The sequence below is a fragment of the Lycium barbarum genome, chromosome 11 (assembly GCF_019175385.1).
Source record: "Lycium barbarum isolate Lr01 chromosome 11, ASM1917538v2, whole genome shotgun sequence".
In the NCBI taxonomy this organism is placed as follows: domain Eukaryota; kingdom Viridiplantae; phylum Streptophyta; class Magnoliopsida; order Solanales; family Solanaceae; genus Lycium; species Lycium barbarum.
In genome coordinates this window covers 91,325,913-91,346,396 of record NC_083347.1, presented here as the reverse complement: position 1 = coordinate 91,346,396, position 20,484 = coordinate 91,325,913, and the positions used below count along the sequence as shown (strand labels likewise).

Sequence of the window (20,484 nt, the reverse complement as noted above, 5' to 3'; positions counted from 1 at the left end):
AACGCAAGTCAATCTTCGAAAATACTGAAGTACGATAAAGTTGGTCGAATAAATCATCAATACGAGGCATAGGACACTTGTTCTGAGTAATAACCTTGTTTAGCTGGCGATAATCAATGCACCCCAAGGGGAGACACTTGGTCTAATAAACCTCTTGCTCAATAAATCCTGCAACTGCTCCTTAAGCTCCCTCAACTCAGCCGGTGCCATCCGATATGGAGGAATAGAAATAGAGCGAGTTCCCGAATCCAAATCAATACAGATGTCAATGTCGCGATCATGTGGCATACCGGCAAATTAATCGAGAATACCTCCGCGAACTCACTCACAATAGGACTGAACGGGTGGAGATGCAACAGTAGTGTCACGCACATGAGCCAGATAAGCTAAACACCCCTTGTTAACTAACTTCTTTGCCTTAAGGAAAGAGATGATCTTCTTCGGAGCGGGGCTAAGAGTACCCCTCCACTCAAGTCTAGGGATGCCCCGGCATGGCAAAAGTGATTCTCTTGGCGTGACAGTCCAAGATTTAATAAGGAGAAAGCCAGATCATACCCAAGATAATATCAAAGTTCACCATATCAAGAATTATCAAATTTACCCAAGTGTCATACCCCATAAAAGTAACCAAACACGAACGATAAACTCGATCAACCACAATAGAATCTTCAATCGGAGTAGACACATGAACAGGCACAGCTATGCTATCACAAGGAAAATCTCAATCAATGGCATGATATGCAGACACATACGAATAAGTGGATCTAGGATCAAATAACACAGATGCTGCTCTATGACGGACAAAAATGGTACCTGAAATAACAGCATCAGAGGGCTCTGCCTCGAGCCTACCCAGAAATGAGTAACACTGGGCCCTACCACGTCCAGACTGAGATCCCTCTCTCAAACTCTAGGACCCACCTTTAACTTCCTGGGATGCACCTTTAGAACCCTGAGAACCACTACAGCCTATCTAAGCACCGCCCCTCTGAGAAGCACCACCTAGACTACCAGATGATGTCAAAGTCCTTTGGGGCAGATACTCCCTCCTGGCTCGAGGACATCTCCTAGAAATATGCTCAAGCTCTCCACATGCAAAAACATCCCTGAGAAGGTGGAGACAGATAAACTAAAGCTGGGGACCCAACTAAAACAATGCTGTCTACCGATCGAGAAAACGAGCTCTCAGGAGCTCTTTGCCTGGGTGTCTCGCTGGAGGAAGCTTGCAATGCTGAGTGGACATGACGGTTAGAATATGGCTGATACGGCTTAGAAGACTGACCGGCACCCCTCGAACTAGAACCACCATAAATCCCAATTTGACGCTGCCTCTTCTCACCACCACCTCCAAATGCATGGGCCTTAGCGGCCTTAACCAAAGAAGGATTCTCAACGATTGAATAGAAGGAAGCCTACATAGCCTCCATCTGGAGGCAAGGAATCTAAAGAGAGCTGACTAGCCCACTGATAAAGCGCCTAATCTTTTCAAGCTTATTAGGGATCAAGGGAGTGGAATAACGGGCCAGATACAGATAGCGAGTCACATAGGCCTCCACAGACAAACCCCTCTGCTGTAGATGTAGAAACTCCTCCCTACGTGCCTCTCTCAAAGACCGAGGAACATACTTCTCAAGGAAGGCCCAGTAGAACTGAGTTCGAGTCAAGGGAGGAGAACCCTCAGGTCTGCAAGCAACAAAATACCTCCGCCAAGTCTTCGCGTCGCCACGAAACTGGAAGGACACATAGTCAACTCCATGGGACTCTACAATCCCTATCCTATATAGCAACTCATTCATATCTAAGATAAACTTATAAGCATCCTCTGCAGAAGTACCCGAAAACCTCAGCGGCAGGTACTGCATCGATACAGGGAGCTATAGCTGCAGCGGGGTATGCTACATGAGTAGGTATCTGCTCAGGGGTTTGCGTCCTAACCTTAGTCTGCGAACCACTACCCGGAGAAGTGATACTAGCGGAAGCCTGCTGGGCATCTAAGTGGAGTAGAACATGAGCCATGGTGTCCTGCATCATCTGATCTGATGTGGCCAAAGGGTGTGCCCGTGCTGGAGCCACATAATCCTCGGCGGCATGGGCTCGATCCTGCTGTACCTTAGGCTTTGGAGACGGATATCTCTCGTGCTGCTATCCTACCACAGTAGCCCTACCCCTAGTTTGGGCAGCCATGCGGCCCTAGCTCTATCGCGCCCTCTGGCTGTCGCTCCCCCTCTGGTGCCAGCCATAGCTGTGGGCTCTGGCACCTGGTCTTGGGCTATCGTAGCTCGAGTCCTTACCATCTGTGAGAGAAGAGATAAAAGTCATATACCAATTTGATTATTCCAGATACTAAGTAGAATAAAGTAGCACGAAAGAAGGAAAGAAAGTGAGATTTCCTAAATGTCCTATAGAAAGTGAGATTTTCTAAATGTCCTATAGCCTCTCGTAGATAAGTACGGAGCTCATCATATCGATCCACGAGACTCTACTAGACACACTCTTGTATTATAGACCGGGTAACCTAGGGATCTGATACAAACTTGTCACGTCCTAATTTAGCTAAGTCGAGCGGGCACTTACCTTTCCCACCTCGGTAAGCGAATCCTCAACCTAACGATAGTAAAAACATAATTAAATAATTCAATAAGAACAAGAGAATAAATCACGTACGTCTGACGATAATAATATAGAAACAGTGTGGAAATAAGGAAATAACCCTAGAGTCTGGTCTAATCCATACAAGAGCATCTAACTAGAAATCTACAAGTCTGGAATATCAATAATACATCAAGTCTGAATATGTCTCAGAATGGAAAATAAGACATAAATAAAGAAGAATCTTCAAGGTAGCGGACGTCTCGTGCTCACCCTGTAGACTCTAAGAAAATCTCAGAGTGACTATCACCTACGAGAAACAGAAGTAGATCCAACCTGAAATTCTGCATTCATAAAAGAATACAGCAAGTGCAGGTCAGTAAAAAACCACAGTACTGGTAGGCATCATAGCCCGACTAAGTTTAGCTAACATAATCCAGATAATAAGGTAAGATAAGCAGATAAATCAATAAGTATAAGTCAAACACAAGCCAGAACCAAGTACACGTCATCACCTAGGTTGTAGCATCTAAACCCAAATGTGCCAAGTCTCAATATATCCAATCTGAATCCAAATAACACAAGTAAATCACCAGATTATTAAATTATAAGCCATATTGCAATGCAATGCAATAATGTATGAATACAAATGCAATGCAATGAAGTGTACACATGTACTCCGGACGGAAGTATCGATGTCTCGGTAGCATAACCCATGGGGGACCCGTGAAGTCTATGTACCTCTCGTTTCAAAACTTTGCCCAACGGTAACGAGACTCTGGATCATTTCCCACGAAGGATGTTTATCACCACAACCTATGAAGGACCCGCGGAGTCCATGTACCGTACATTCTGGTGACAACCTGGATACCGCTACTACACAACCATGATTTCGGGACAACCATCGGATATCGGACCTCACGTCACTTTCATCCAAACTGAGCCCAACTTATCACAGTGTTTCCTCAAGTATCATTAATGTATCAACAGTATATCATGAAGGATGAGAATGCATGTAATGTATGAATTCAACATCAATGATCAGATCAAATATCACAAGTACCAACCATGGTTACGCCAACAATATCAAGAAAAGACTACACAATTCATATAGAACACTATCCTTGTATCAAACATCAACAAGTAAGATACTACAATATTATGGTAAAGATGTATCAATAGTCTCCAATATCTACTATGATCAAGTGGCATCAAACCAACAACAATACCACAAATCAAATCACAACACAACGGGGTGGCTAACCCCAATCACACAATAGGGCCCATCCTATGACAATATCCAACCCAACTTCATTACCGAAGGTTTACATGATTTTTCCGACAATATCATCTAAATATGTGCTTCGCTAAATGAAGTCTCACCATAGGGTAAGCCATAACCTACTTGGAATAACGAACAGTAATGACACCAACAATCACTCCTTAGTCTTTCCTTTTCGCTGAGCCTCGAGATCAAGAAAGTCTAAGCATATCTGAATCATGGAATTAGAATCAAGAAAAACGTCAAAACCAACCCTACTTCTATCAAAACCCAAATCCCTAACGTATGGAATAGCGTTTATGAACATGAAGGGTGAAATTAGGAATCTAAAGGTCCCAACATGAAATTAAACCTCTAAGTGATCAATTCCCATCAATAGCAAGCTAGAATAATCAACAATTTACTCTAATTCGGATTGTAGGAAAAACCCCGAAATTTGGGTATAAACCTTAACTTCTAAATCCACAAATTAGCCTCTAATTAGGAAGAAATTATGAAATGAGGGTTCTAATCATCAACTCAATGCTTAATGAAGCTAACCCAACCAACAAATCATGATTTAGAAGCCTAGATAGAATATTCATTAACCCACTTTAGTCTTCCATTACTAATGAACTAATAAGAAAAAGGGATTCTAAGATGATTAGGGATAATGAAATAGCAAAGAGATTAGAAGGACTTACCACCAAGAATCCTCTAGAATTTCTCCCCAAAGCTTAATTTTCGGAATAGTAATAAATGAGAGACTAAGGGCTTTTAATGCACAATTAATGAATATAACAGGCTCCATACCGATACAGCGGTAGCGAGACAGCTATGGCGGTACCGCCTAGACGTCCATAGACGTCCACTCAGACCACCGAGACAGTCGAGCCACAAAAGCACTGGGCCGCCACAGCGGCTAATACCACCGCTCTGGCGATACCTCTATGGCGGTAGTAGCGGGCACCAACACAGATTTTTCCCGAAATAAACACATTCTCAATCCTAAATCCCGACTAATACCCGAGGCCATCTGCTGACAAATCACAAACACATATAAACATAAGATACGAATGCACTCGTGGCCTCGGAATTCCCAATAGAGGTCTCGTTGATTTTCCCAATTGAGGTCTAGTTGATTGAGTCAACCCCCGAGACCTCAATACCAACTTCCCAACCAAGCCTCAAAATGCACCCGAGTGCATTAGAAATCGAACCAGATATACACACAAGTTCTAAAAGACCATCCAGACCTCTCAAAATCGACGGATTTTCGAAAAAGGTCCATTTACCCAAAAGTCAACTTTAAGTCAATTGTTTTTCGCTTCAAGCCCAATTTCACAAAAATTCACCCCAATCAAATCTAAACACTTCGGGAAGGGTGTCAACGGTCCCCTCGGGTCAAAAGTGAGCTGACCAAGCTCGGGAAAGGATTGAAAGTCCCGGAAAGAATATAACGACCAAGCGGGTCGTTACACTTTGTTTACTTTTTCTGTGGTCTTTTTGGTATTAAGTTGAGCTCAAATTGTGAAATGATCGTATTGTTGTTTGATTGGGATGAGAATATGCTGACTGAACTATAATTTCCATGTTTTTGAGAGGGTAATTCAATCTCCTAATTGTGACAAAAAGCTTGGTGAGAGGGATGCACACAACCTGCTCGATAAATTGTTTGAGAGAAAAATAAATTCACTGGTGAAGTCTGAGTAACCGAGCGCTTTTAGAAGATGCGTAGAAGTAAGTGTAGGGTGGTCTAGGCGAGATTAGGAGCATTGAACATTTTGTGTCCTTCATGAAAATTGTGTCATACTTGCGGCTATGGGCTGAATTGTGACTTAAAATTATTTGGAATTGTATGGATGAATTTTCTTGTGATAGTTTGATCATGGAAAGCAAAGAAAATCAAGAGAATGTGCTAACAAGGAGTCTCTCTTAACTTTGGTTTTCACCTTTTAGTTATATTGAGGACAATGCAACATTTTAAGTTGGGGGAGGCTTTATTTTGATAGATATTTTTGTGATGGGGTGTGATATGTCATGATGGATGATAATTTGGTAGATTGACTTTATTTTGGTATTTTTTTTATGACATTTATGATAGTATGATTTTTTTAAAAAAATAAAAATAATTATTACTAGCTTCTTTAGTTTTTTGTAGTTTAGTTGTAGGAATTGTGTTGGGATGTGATTTGTTCTCCTTGGACAATTTTGGCTTGCTTGGTACCAACACATTTAAACTTTGGCATATGAATTCTTGATTTTTGAAAAAGAAAAACGATTGAAGTAAATATTCTTTCACTAATTAGTCTCTTTAGGCTATGAGTGACTTTTTGAGTTCATTTGTTCCAATTGGTTCTTGGATACATATTCTACTTGAGTTTTCATGTGCCATGTGTGATGAGGTTTATTTGTGAGTTATTTTGCATTATTTGTGGCCTAGAACTTGCCCGGAATGAGTTTCAAGATGAAATCCTAGACTACACTTGGTTTGAAAAATAATGTTAGGCCTTCCTTGGACCGTTTTTGTGCCTTAAATTTCCTACCCTTGCATATTTTCCCTAGTCAACCCCTTTTGAGCCTTTAACCTTTTCTTTGACAACCATGTTACAAGCTTTACCCCGTTCTTCATTGTTCCATATTTTCGTACCCTTCCTCCTTAAGTGCATTGAAAGTGCAAACATAGGCTAAAAGCCTAAGTTTGGGGGTGATGGTTGGTAAAGTGTGATGTGGAAGTTGCTTGAAAGGTGAAAATAAAATTAAAAAAAATAGTTCTCTTCCTTGAAATTTTGAAAAAAAAAAAAATAACAAAAACAACAAAAAGAATGAAGAAAAATGAAGGAAGAATAAAGAGTTGTGAATAATGGGAAGACTAGGTGGTGAAATGAAAAGATGAAGAAAATGGTGGAAAAGTTTTAAAGGAAGTGTGCTTTGATTGTTGATATTGTAGTGCTTAGGGTGGTTTTTGAGCCACTATTTTCAAATTATTCCTTACCTTAACCAAAAGCCTACATTACAACCCTTTAAGTCCTAATTGATTTTGAACCAAGTGTGTCTATATTAGTGGAGAAATACATGAAGGGCAAGCTTATGGTACTACTTGTGCATTTGAACATCTTTGTGAGAGAAGAGCGTTAATTCTTTCCATTTGATATCCCATTTGTATTTTGAATTGCATTTTGTGAGTTTGCGATTCTCTCTTGATTGTGAGGGCACATGAAGATTTGAGTTGTGAATGTGTTCTATTTTCCAATTTGGAGGAATAAACTAAAGAAAGTTGTTTGAGATAATGAGACAAATTTTGAAGCTTTAGTGTCATGTCTTGATTGCTACTTTGATTAACTTGGTGCTTGATCACTTGAAATGAAATGAAATTTTTGAGAAGTTGGTGATTCATATGTCTTGGATTAATTGCTGGTACCAATCAAAGTCATGTTTTTGTTAAAGTGGACCTTGTTGACTTGGTATTATATTGGTGCCCTATTGAGTTGAGTCCTTGGAAGAGAATTGTAAGTTTTGATTTGCTTGAGGACAAGCAATAGTTTAAGTTTGGAGGTTTGATAAGTTGGTATTTTCCAACTTATTTCTTCTTTAATCTTAGACTTTTGATTTGTTTGATTGAGAGAATAGTGCATTTAATATCATTTACTTCCATTTTATAGGTTTTACATGATTGAGAAGTGATAGGAAAAAAATCAAGTGAAAAACAAGTCAAAAAGAGGTCAAATTGAAGAAAATGAGAAAATTGGCTAAAAGTGCAAAAAGTGGCTGGAAAATACAAATCTGAAAATCTGAAATTTGAAGGCCATTTTCGTCACTTTTTATTGGGGAATTTTTGGGAACTATAAAAGCAACACTTGAGAGATTTTATTATCATCTTTGGCCATCTTCCAAGCTTGGAGCAAGAAACTACACTAGGGTTTGAAGATTTGGAGGCACACAATGAGAAATTCTTTACCCATTTCTTCAACTCTTGCTTTGTAATGTATATCTAAGTGTGTAGCATTTTATTTCATCACTTTGATCTTGTTTTTGGACATCTTCATTTGCAAAGTTGGATTATATCTGTTGTTATGCTCATGTATTAAATGATTTTTATTTCTAATGAAGTGAGTTAATGTTTCTATATTTATATTTCAAGATTTCATGTCTCTTAATGGTTGCAAACATTAAGTGTGCCTAGTTACCTTTACTTTGCTTGGAAAAGAGAGTTAAGGGTTAGGAAAATAGTAAATAGCAAAGATTTGAGGCTTTAAATCTCATCTAATAACTTGAGCTAGGAATAGGATAGTTAACTTGAGGTTAAATTGATTGTGCCTAATATCACACTCTAAGGCTTGGAAAATCTTAGAGTGAAATTCATTAATTTGGTTGGAAAACTTTCAATGATATTTTAAAAATCATTGTCTATTAACAAAAACTTGCCCAATTGGTAAAATACATTGGATCGTTACTTGAAAGTAATTTCCCTTGTATCCATGCTTGTGGCCATTAATCATTTTACTTGCTTTCTAGGTTAGTTTTGTCTTTGTTAGTTTTTAAATCAAAAAAACAAATATTGAAAAAGTGTTTGTCTTAGCTTAGTTGGTGATAAATCCTTAACTTTCTTAATCGCCTTTATAGTGTTCCCTTTGGATTCGATCCCGACTCATAGTTGGGTAAATTATATTGCGACGACCGTGTACACTTTCTCTTTGAGGAGTGGATTTGGACGTTATCAAATGTCTCTTGTCTATGCCAAGTGCAAAGCTCACCTTAGAACTGAGCTATGGGATAGTCTTAGAGACTGGTCCACTTCTACCACAATACCTTGGTGCGCCACCGGTGACTTCAACTGTATTGTTTGCCCTGAAGAAAAGAAAGGAGGCAACCCCTATAGGATGGTGGCAACCCCTATAGGATGGTGGCAACCCCTATAGGATGGCTAAGAGTCTTCCTCTGATAGATTGCATGATGGATTGTAGTCTAGTTGATTGAGATTCTTTGGATCAAATTATACTGGGCGTAACGGAAAAAGCTTGGAAGATAGAATCTGGAAAAGGCTAGACAGATTTCTAGCAAACAATGAAAGGATCAGGACATTTCCTAACTATTCTATTACTCACTTAATTAAAACAGGATTGGATCACTCACCTATGTTTTGTTCTTTCCCTGCAAGTACTAATCAAAGGAGCAGATACTTCAAATTGTTGGACTTTTGGACTGAACAACAGGACTTCAAGCATATGGTAAAGAAAGCTTAGGATATGCAACTGCTAGGCAATCCTATATGGAAATTCCACCTGAAACTTAAAAATGTTTGCAAGAATTTATCTTGGTGGTCTAGAAACTGCATTGGAGACATATTTGCGAAGACCAAAATGCTAGAGAAAAAGGTCGAAGAGTTATCTCATTCATGATTCTCATGATCCGGAGCTGCAGTATATTTTACATGTATATGGGTATGACGGGGCACTGTCCCGTCCTTTCTACAGCTTTTATTCCAGTAAAGGTCTGTAGACAGTTGTATGTAATAGGCAGATGATGTAGCCTTGTCGACTTCTATTCTTTTGTGTACAGTATATGTAGCAGCCTAGCTGGCTTGCACTGTTCTTTCAGCATGTTTATGTATATACAGGTTGTACAGAGTTCATGATGTCACCCATTTATGAGGCAGTGTAAGATCAGTTTAAGTCACTTGTGGGCCCTTGTTGTTCGGTAAGGTTCAGATATGAGTACATGGGTGTTTGGTCGCTAGAGGTCAGGCACTCGTCACGACTTATCGGTTTAGGTCGTGACACCAACCAACTGAACTACTAGATCCCTACTAACTCAAGGATATGTGATACATGTTCCATGTTGGTCCGCTCATTTCTAGTCTCATACGAGCTATGCTCTCAGTCGTGCCTCAACTCATGTCAGCTGCCTTTAGCCAAGTCTAAAGGATAAAATATGTTTAGTTATGTGTTTTAATTTCTACTTCATAACTCAAAAGATCATTTTAAAATATATATACCTATAAAAATTTGTACTTTTTAAATACCTTTTGTAATGAATAGAGCTGGATAGATATGCACCACACATCTCTACTGACTAATCACATTAAATTTCGTGATGAAACATCCGTTTGTAACCCTCAAATAAATAATAAATTAAATAATTGTTTGTTAAAAATCTTTTAAGAGATTATGTTTTTTGTCTTAGCTCTATCACATAATTATGAATTATTTTTCTTTTTTTTTTTTCAAATCATTTGGCCATAATTCCGCACTATATTTGGTATATTGTGAGCAACAGTCATTTTTCAATTTATTTATTTGAGATTTTTCACTATTAAAGTCACGCCCAAATTTGGAGGGATGTAACCTACACTCGCTCCTTAATTATTTTTCGTCATGTTACCATATTCCAATTATTTTTTGTCATGGAATAGTCATTGTACGATATTCTATTTTTTTTTTGGGTCGTCCCCGAGATTATTTTAATTGCATCATTAAGCTCATACTTAGTCTATTTTAACTATAAAAATTATGAATATTTACAATTAATATGTAGAATTATCCTAATATTAAGCCTAATCATGTACAAAATTGTTTTCAAAGTGTTTCATATTTGGGATAAGGCACTATTACCCCCTGAACTTTGGCTAAAGTTGCTTCGACACACCTTACCTTTTCAAGGGTCCTATTATCCCCCTGAACTTTTTAAAAACGGAATAATTACCACCCTAAGTGTTGACGTGGCAAGGAGAGTATATTTCACTCTCTTTAGGAGACTGAGAAACATAAATATGATATGTGTCATTTTTTAATTGGGTACTTCACATTTAATTACACCAAATTAATTATCATTAAAACTTAAAGTTTTTTTCTACACTGATTTTTTTTTAAAATGTGGAAAACGTAATTTTTTAATTAAAAATTTGTATTTTCTTAAAATATTAAAAACTGCATTGTTTTTAAAAAGATGAAAAAAATTTCTTTTTAGAAAATAAATATAAAAAACTGATTTTTTAAAAGAAAAATGTGGAAAACTGGTTTTTTTATATATGAAACAATTCTAGTTTTCCAGATTTAGTTTTAAAAAACAGGCTTTCCACATTTTAAAAAAAATGTTAGTTTTTCCAAATTTTTATAAAATTCAATTTTTTCACATTTTGTCAAGAAAAAAAAAATTCCATATTTTATTTGAAAAATAAAAGTGTCCTAAAAAATGAAATCATGAAAATATAGATTTTTAAAGACATTTGAAAACAAATCCATTTTTCCATATTTTTAAAAAACTCTGTGTTTTAAGATTTTTTTTTTTTATAAAAAACGGGTTTAAAAAAAATCAAATTCTCATATTTTTTTTAAATTTCCATTTTTATTATTTAAAAAAAAAATTAGTTTTTCATTTTTTTAAAAAAATTGCCACGTAAGCAAAAAGAATTTAAACAAAATAGAAAACAAAGTAAATATACATGTGACTAGGAGAGTGTATGTCACTCTCCCATAAGAGAGTAGATGTCAGCGCTTAGGGTAGTTATTATTCCGTTTTTAAAAAGTTTAGGGGGGTAATAGTACCCCTGAAAAGATAAGGTGTGTCGTAGCAACTTCGGCCAAAGTTCAGGGGGGTAATAGTGCCTTATCCCTTGATATTTTGTCCAAATAAATTTTGTAGGTGCAAAGTGTTGCAAACTTGAAATCATCATTTATAATACAAAAGTACAAAGGTAGAAATATAATCTAAATTTAAATGGGAAGTCAATTAACAGAAGTCATATATGTATGGAAATTTTACACGAAAATATTGGAGGAAAAGTAAAATAATTGAAAGTCACTTTTGTTATTTTACCTTTCCTCCAATATTTCCGTGTAAAGTTCCCTCTCACCCATTTCCTCCCTTAAAACTAGGAACAACTACCCACTCAGATAGGTTGAAAGTATCAAACTCAAATGCAAATGCAAACATTCCAAAAGAAAATAGAATTCCCTGCGTATATCTTCTTCTCTTTCTTCTTTTTCTATCAATTTATTTCTAGTCCCTTGGTGGCCATCCAACAATCACAGGTACTTCCTCTCTGTTTCTCGTATGGTTTGGACTCATCAATATCTTTTATCTCTACTAATAATACTTCCTAACAACATTGACCAATGCTCTATTATTTCATAGAGTGTTTATTCAACTCCTGCACATAATTTGTTTTAATGGAAGAATTCTTGAGATCCTTTTGATAAGGTAAGTTTTTATCATGATAATTGAATTGTTACGTACCGATTTTGTAAAGAAGTTACTGGTTGTTTCTCATTTTACTATTTACTTCACTAATTAATGTTAGTTTTATGATTAATTAAAGTTTGAAGATATATTTTTCTTAATCACGCTATAGAAAAGTATATACGGAAAACATATATCTTTTCTTTTCACACCTTCACAGGTACATGAAGGTGCAAAAAGTGTCTCGTGAGTGAATTATTCAGATAAAGGACGCCACATTAGCACATGAGAAAGCAACATACTTTTATCTTTTTTCGCTTACGATTATTCACATACTTCAACTAGACTTTTTATAATCGAGTGATTTCACTTTATTTATCCAATGAATTTTGTACTCAGATGCTATCTCAGAATAATCAAAAATGTAATTAGTGTCTGGTTTTGTATGAATTTTTGGTATAGCAGTTTTCTTTTATTTTTGTGATTTGGTTTACATAAGCTGCTTTTAAAAATAGAAATATACACATAATTATGGATAATATAGTTAACTACGGATTTAAATAGTATGATTACAAAGCAGTACATATATACAATTTGTCATAATTAATTCTAGCCTTTAAGATTTATACATTTTATGACAACCGCTTTTGGTTACAAAAATGTCTATCTACAGAAAGTAAATCGTATTGCTACATTTTCATCGTCTCAAATTAATTACATTTAGTGAGAATTTTTTTTCCCCCCAACTGGCCACCATATTGGAACATAATTATACTTCTAACTACAAATTAATTTAATATTTGATTTGAAATTGTCACTAATTAAGATAACATGTAGTGACGAATTAATTTTGTCAGCAATACACCATTTTCGATACACCAAAATGGGTTTCAACTACGAAATTGTTGCCTTTTCTAGACAAATAAATGTCTCTAATATACATATATTTAGAGACGAAAATTTCCTTTCGTCCACAAAGCATATACCTTTTAGTGACGTAATCACATTTTTTTAATCACAAATTATGTATAGCTTTAAAGACAATCGGCTTCGTCACTAATTAAAAATATAGTTAGTGAAAAATTATATTTGTCGGTAATAAACACCTTTTTAGCGACGTTACAATGCTTTTAGCTACAAAATTTTACGTTATTTACGACAAACAAGTTCGTCATAAATACTATGCATTTGGGGACGAAATTTTATTTTGTAGTTAATGTAACATTATTTAGAGACGAAATACTAAATTGTCTTTGTATACTTTTAGCGACCCATGTTTAGGGACGAAAGGTTGACGATTTTTTTTTTCGTCACAAAAGATTTTTTGTGACGAAATATGACTTTTAAGTGACAAAATAATTCGTGACAAATAATGAAATTTGTTGTAGTGCTGGGAGAAATTAAGGGAGAAACATTCTTTTCAACCGAGTTGTGTCTTTACCAACTCAAATCAGAGCTCACTTGAAGAATGATCAAAGAAGACTTCCACGTCTTAGAATTAGACATGATAAAGGACAATACACTTTTGATTAATTTTGTCCATGATTTATGTAAACCTTTCTTCACTTTGATGAACTTTTCATCCTAAGTGTATCTCAAGGAGGACTGGCCAAAAAGCCACCTCGTGTAGTCCCAAATTTTGCAGTTAAATCAACAGGTTGGGGTCTATACCTAACCCCCCGCCCCCCCCCCCCCCCCCCCACCTTTAGGTGGTTCAAAAGAAAAAAAAAAAGTAGAGCTAACATCTTTTTTGAGCCACCTTGAATTAGTTTGGCTTTAGGTAGTTAATTTTTTTCAAATGCATTTACCTCACCTCATGTATATTGATAGCTTTGTCTATCTTTTATGGTATATAGGGTGATAAAGCAATGCTCATACCCTCAACTCATCGTGTAATGTCCCCTTTGGAGATGAATAAAATTCCTTAATTGTTGTTGTTATTGTTGTTGTTTTTTTTTTTTTTTTTTTTTTTTAAAGATTTTGATCTAAAATCAGAGATACTCTTACTTTTCCATTATTTTTGTGTAATGAATATCAGCGTAGAAAATTTTAAATTTATCCTTTTATTATATTGATCGTTAGGGTAAGAAATATTTACACCATCCGGTCAACCAAATAGGAGTAATATTTACAAGTAAGCCTCGCCTTAAATTGTAAGATTGTTTAATCTTGACTATAAGATAGATAAAGTGCTAGAACATGTAAATGTGACCTAATAACATTGTAATAATTCCTTAAAAAAATGATGTAAATAACTTAAACTATTAAATTTTTTAATAAAGAAACTTCGTCGGTCCCAAATTAATAATTAATCCAATGGAAGTATTGGAACTGAAACTTTCTATATAACAAACAAGAGATTAGGACCTTCAACATTGCCTCAAATAAAAGAAGTTATACGTTGCTGATATTTTAGAATGTACCTCTTGTATTAGACGAGTCATGTCATGTGATATATTGCCCTTCGGTTGGATGATGAAATGGGCAAATGTAGGGTGTATTTGGAATGGAGTAAAATATTTTTCTGGAAAATGGTTTGTTGGTCAAATTATCGGAAAACATTCTCTAGGAAAATAAGTTCTTTAAAAATGAGGAAAATAACTTCTCTAGTGGAAGTAAGAAAATCAAAGTTCCACAAGTGTCATCCCACATTGATTATCTCTTCCCCACCTCACAACAACCCCATATTCACTACCCCAATCCCCAACTACCCCCACCCCCGCCTCCTATAGTGTTTGCGTAGATTATACAAGTATTTATGGGACAATATTTTCTATGTATATACCAAACACAAGAACATAAGTAAGCAAACCACTTAATGTTTTAGAAAAATATTTTCCATGAAAAACAATTTTTTTCATACCAAACACACCCCAGCGTATACATATTTCTTGCTACATGCAAATTTAGCGTATATTCAGCATATGAATAGTAGCATTATCATGGAAACTACGTAATAAAAGGTACTTATTCAGGTACGAAGTAATTATCTAAATATACGCTCGACTCATAAATATAACTAGCTAGGAAAAACATTATTTTTGGGAGATTTGAATGTAGTATATAATGAATAAATGAAACAACGAATTAAGCTTCAAGAAAGACTGACAGAGAGAGTTCTGACAAGTATTCAACCGTCCACCTTTGACTAATTATTACTGTACCTCTGGGCGCTGGCTACGTCCTATCTTCACATCGACAAAAAGAAGACCAATCCCTCCTCCCCCTCCAAAATGAAGGATAAATGCGGGAAGTGAAAGGAACAACTAAACTACTTATTATCCAACATGACTATATTGTACTACTCTTGTGTTGGAAATCTTACGGAAAACACTTTATCACTAATATTTGTAGGGATTTCTCTTCATCACGAACACTTATGAGACCTCCTTCTAAGTTTGAGGAAAATACTTGATCACGAACACTTGTAGAGAATTCTTCGTAGCTCGAGGCATGTCAATGGCACTGTCCTTAAATATATTTCACTCGGTATGAGTGTATCCTCCAGGATTCAATAAGCTCTTCTAGTACAAAACTAGGAGTCAGAATCTAACAAAGATTTCACAAAAGTAGAAAACCCAACACACTATAATTTATAAGGAAAAATATGGTTTTGTATATATCACCTCTGCCAATGAAAATAACTTAAGTATATATAGGTTCAAACAATTAACTAATGTCAGGCTAATATATTAGCCAAATAACGTATATAGTAAATGGCATCACAAATGATGATTTCATCATTAACAACATATAAAGAGCTATTTAATGTAGTAAATGTTCTGCTATAACGTTGCTCACTTTGATTACAAGTTAAAGACCATTCAATTTGGTCGTAGAGACATAACGTTTGTATTTAAAATAATGACTCATTAATATATACTAAAATAATGAATTAAAAACTTCTTTTTGAGATATTTAATTCAATATTTTCACAACAATCCCCCACTATCTCAAAAAGAATAAAAAGGAATAGAATGAAATAAGTTGTTTTGCTGGGTTTTCACTTATGAGGACAATGCGTCAAATCTAGTGTCTCGTAGACTATGAACCAGACCTAGATAAAATAAGATTAAACTTACAGAACAATTGGTGAAGTGTAACACTTCTATGAACCAAAAATTCATTTGTAAGCTCATTGTCTTATTCTATCACATCATACTCGCACAATCTTTGTCGTTATCGCGGTTTTGCGCTAAGAGGCCATGCACGTGTCCTGGTATTCATGAGTGCTCTAAAAATCTGTCACAATTTCATAGGAGCGGAACCACTCCACACTCATATAGGTCCACCCATCAAGTGTAAGTGTATTTTGCAGAGCAATACACCACCTATAAAGGAGATGGTAATGGATTTAGAGTTTATAGCTCAACCTCACTTTGTCTTGCAGTATTGCACTATATTCACACACCATAGGAAGAGACGTAATTTAATAGTGCACTTTGATCAACTAATGACTTGTTATTATCCATATGAACCTAATTCATGGGATCTCCAATCACATAGGTTGGGTATCATTGTTGATCTTCTCAAATGACAAAAATAATCTCATTCCCCTCGATGTTTCTTATAGTCTGTGAATCGGCCAAATTCACCTCAGACATCACATAATAATTTCATCTCATAACAACGTTGTTTTATCACTTTATGTTCCAAACGAATATGTTTTATTGCCACCGAATATTCACTACAGCTAACGCTGCTTGGCAACCGCAATATATAGACATGTTGGTTTTAACTCAACCTTAATACTCACTGAGAAGTCTCATTACCAGCCAACTCCAAACCATGCTCATATTTCATTATGGTCTACTTGGCTGATTTTCATTCTATTACACCTCCACAAAGGGTGAACACATAACCATAAATCCACTTAACATCATTGTACCCCTCTAGTACAATAAATATTAATTCAGCAAACACTTTACCATCATTTGCTTCTTATCAAACTTTATATTTTCAAAAGCATTTCGAACAACACCACCACATGTTATCATTTTTCTTTCAAAAAATTCTCCAAACATAACTTTAGTAAGACACCGTGACCCTCACATTTTCAAAAAATTTAAGACAGGAAAATAATATTTTTCATAAGGCACAAGACATCATAACCCCCACATTTCGAGAAATTCTACGATAAGGGAATAATATTTTCATAACTCATAAGAAGTATTAGTAATTTCTCATAAGAGATTTCATCTTATAAATAACAAACTAATAGTATAACTTCACCCAAACGATTTTGTATAGTTACCCACACTATGCCATTATCAATAAATATTTTAAGAAAATAATATTTTTATCAAGAGTTGGATAAGAAATAATACAAATACTAGTTTTTTTTAATTTAAAAATAGTCAACACAAATAAACAAACTATGATGACAATACTCATTGCCCACTAAATATTATTTTGGTTGATACAACCTTATCATACTCAAATAAAATCTTCTCTTCAAGTTTTTCTAGTAATTCCGCAAGAATAAAATTATTGGCTCAAATAATAGAAATATAAATTACCCCAGCTAATGCCAATAATTTTTCCAAAAAAGATTTTAAGAAGAATTTTTCCATTCTAAGAACTTGAATAGTTCTAGAATCACCAACATAAATAAACTATTTTTCTTCTTCAACTTGGGTGTAGAATATGCTTAGTAACACCAAAGTCTAACACTCAAACTCTCACATTAGCCACAAGATTTACTTGAGAAATGACTACAACAGTTATATCATCCGCTTAGCCAAAATTATTTTCACTTAGCGGGATTGTCAATTCTCCTAATCTTCTTCAACATTTTAGGAGTACGATGGCTTAATTTGCCACACACAAAACAATTGTTATCTCACTAAAGGCTCAATATTTACATTGTAAAATTTCTATATCATATCAATTGACACATGAAATCAACTTTGTCAAGAACCACCTCATGCTAAAAGAATTTTGTTAGTGTTAAGTTTATTTCCATAATCAAATACTATTTTTTTTTTTCTAAATGCAAAGGCTACAAAGCTAAAAGATTGACTTGCACATAAATATATCATATTTATATAATAATTAAATCAGTCGTAACAAATTATTAAAAAAAATAACGCCTTTCGATGCCTAAAGTAAATTTATCAAAAGTACACTTTGATGAATTCCAACGCAGATATTTTGCCACAAAATCTCAATTGTGTAAGGCTTCAATAATGAGATTTTCACTCATAAAAATAAGTATGCATATGCTTCCTTTCCCAACGATTTCTGTCATATATGAGAAGGCTTCTATAATGCATAATCACCATAAACTTCCAGTAAATTAGAGGAACTAGCTAGATGATAAACATAGATATTCTTAGATCCTAAAGTAATTTCACAAAACATACAGTATTATGGTCTTCCAATACATTTTATCACTTCAGAAATTTCAAAATTGAAGGTTTAAAACTTCATAAACACTTTGTTCTAACCAAAACTTTACGTATTTGTTTTCCATATATATACTACACAAAACCAACAATCGAGAAGTTAAAGCGCAATATCTTTCACCATACTAGATTCACATACACATTAACAGTCTACAAGTCTGTACTAGCAAATAATATGCATTCATAAATACTTCTAAAATAGCAAGGAGATTATATGTATCGCCTCAAATTCATCTACCTCTTATAAAGTACGTTTAACATTCAAATTTTTAGCAAACGCGTACCTGAAACTTAGACAGATTGTACTAAGTTAACTCTTTCAATTTTTCCGTAAGAATAGAGAGTGAAGATATCCTTAAGATTGTTGGAAATCTTACGGAAAATACTTCATCACTAATATTTGTAGGGACTTCTCTTCATCACGAACACTTGTGGGACCTCCTTCTAAGCTTGAGGAAAATACTTGATCACGAACACTTGTAGAGAATTCTTCGTAGCTTGAGGCATGCCAATGGCACTGTCCTTAAGGATATTTCACCCGGTATGGGTGTATCCCCTAGGATTCAACATGCTCTTCTAGTACAAAACTAGGAGCCAGAATCTAACAAAGATTTCACAAAAGTAGAAAACCCAACACACTATAATTTATAAGGAAAAATATGATTTTGTATATATCACCTCTGCCAATGAAAATAACTTAAGTATATATAGGTTCAAACAATTAACTAATGTGAGGCCAATATATTAGCCAAATAACGTATACAGTAAATGGCATCACAAATGATGATTTCATCATTAACAACATATAAAGAGCTATTTAATGTAGTAAATGTTCTGCTATAACGTTGCTCACTTTGATTACAAGTTAAAGACCATTCAATTTGGTCGTAGAGACATAACGTTTGTATTTAAAGTAATGACTCATTAATATATACTAAAATAATGAATTAAAAACTTCTTTTTGAGATATTTAATTCAATATTTTCACAACATCTTGTTGATGTACTTAAGGACATGATCAGTTGTTCACAAAAATCCAATACTTCACCATCATCAAGTTCATTAGAGGATAAAACAATCATCCTTGAAAGTGATAAAGAATGTGCAAGTATGAGATTCAGAAAGATGAGTTCAGATGATGTGCCTTCAAATAGTCGCGGAACCAGGATTTTCGCCAAGGGGGTTCAAAAATATAAAGATTAAGAAACGAGGAAGCCAAGGGAATTCAACATTTACTATTTATACATAAAAAATAATTTTAACCGTGTGTATACATGGTAAATTTTCGCCGAAGGGGGTTCGGGTGAACACCCTGACCACCACTTGGCTCCGCCCCTGCCTTCAAATTCTCTTAGTTTCACATATTTAAGCTCCTCAAACTGTTGATCAACACAATTTGGATCTGTGAGATAATGTGTAGCTCCATCTACGCCTCTTCCACTCATGGTATGAAAACCGAGTCTGTGACAGTTTTAGTATGAAAATAAATAAATACATAACTAGGTTTCACGCACAGAATCTGTGTGTGAAAGGACCAAACTGTAACTTTTTAATTTGGCCGTTTCACGCACAGAATCTGTGCGTGAAAGGCTACTTTTTGTTTTTTAAACCTATCAAAATCACGTTTTTTCCATACTTTGGGCAAAAATTAGTCATGTTTCCAAACCCCGAAATATCAATATTTTATATAGGACTTAATATCTTTTTTTGCGTACAATAATGTCGACTAATAACATCAAGTATGACTAAACGTTTGGATCGTCGTTTTAGGGGTTCTAAAGTGCCCCGAAGTAAGTTTTTTTCTCTTCTTGTTCTTATTTTGGCAATGACACCAGCAATTTCAGCTAAAAAACACTTAACCTAGAGGCTGAAGAGTTCAAACCAACTTCCATGGAGAAAAATGGAGTGCCTTCTCTTCCCCACTTAGCTATTTTTCAGCAAACTCTTCTCCTTCATTTCCTCCATTTTCACCCCTTCAACACACTTTGCTAGAAATTAATAATAGCCTTAAACAATCAAAGTAAATTAAAAACTTACTAATTTTTTTCT

At 35.1% G+C, this 20,484-nt stretch overlaps 1 long non-coding RNA gene across 1 annotated transcript; it reads left to right on the top strand.

The window, feature by feature from the left end:
- The first annotated feature begins 11,745 nt into the window (after positions 1-11,745).
- Positions 11,746-12,465, top strand: LOC132618493 (uncharacterized). The gene is made up of 2 exons (XR_009574146.1): positions 11,746-12,049; positions 12,249-12,465. It is a non-coding gene; the product is annotated as an uncharacterized LOC132618493 (long non-coding RNA).
- Positions 12,466-20,484: the final 8,019 nt, after the last annotated feature.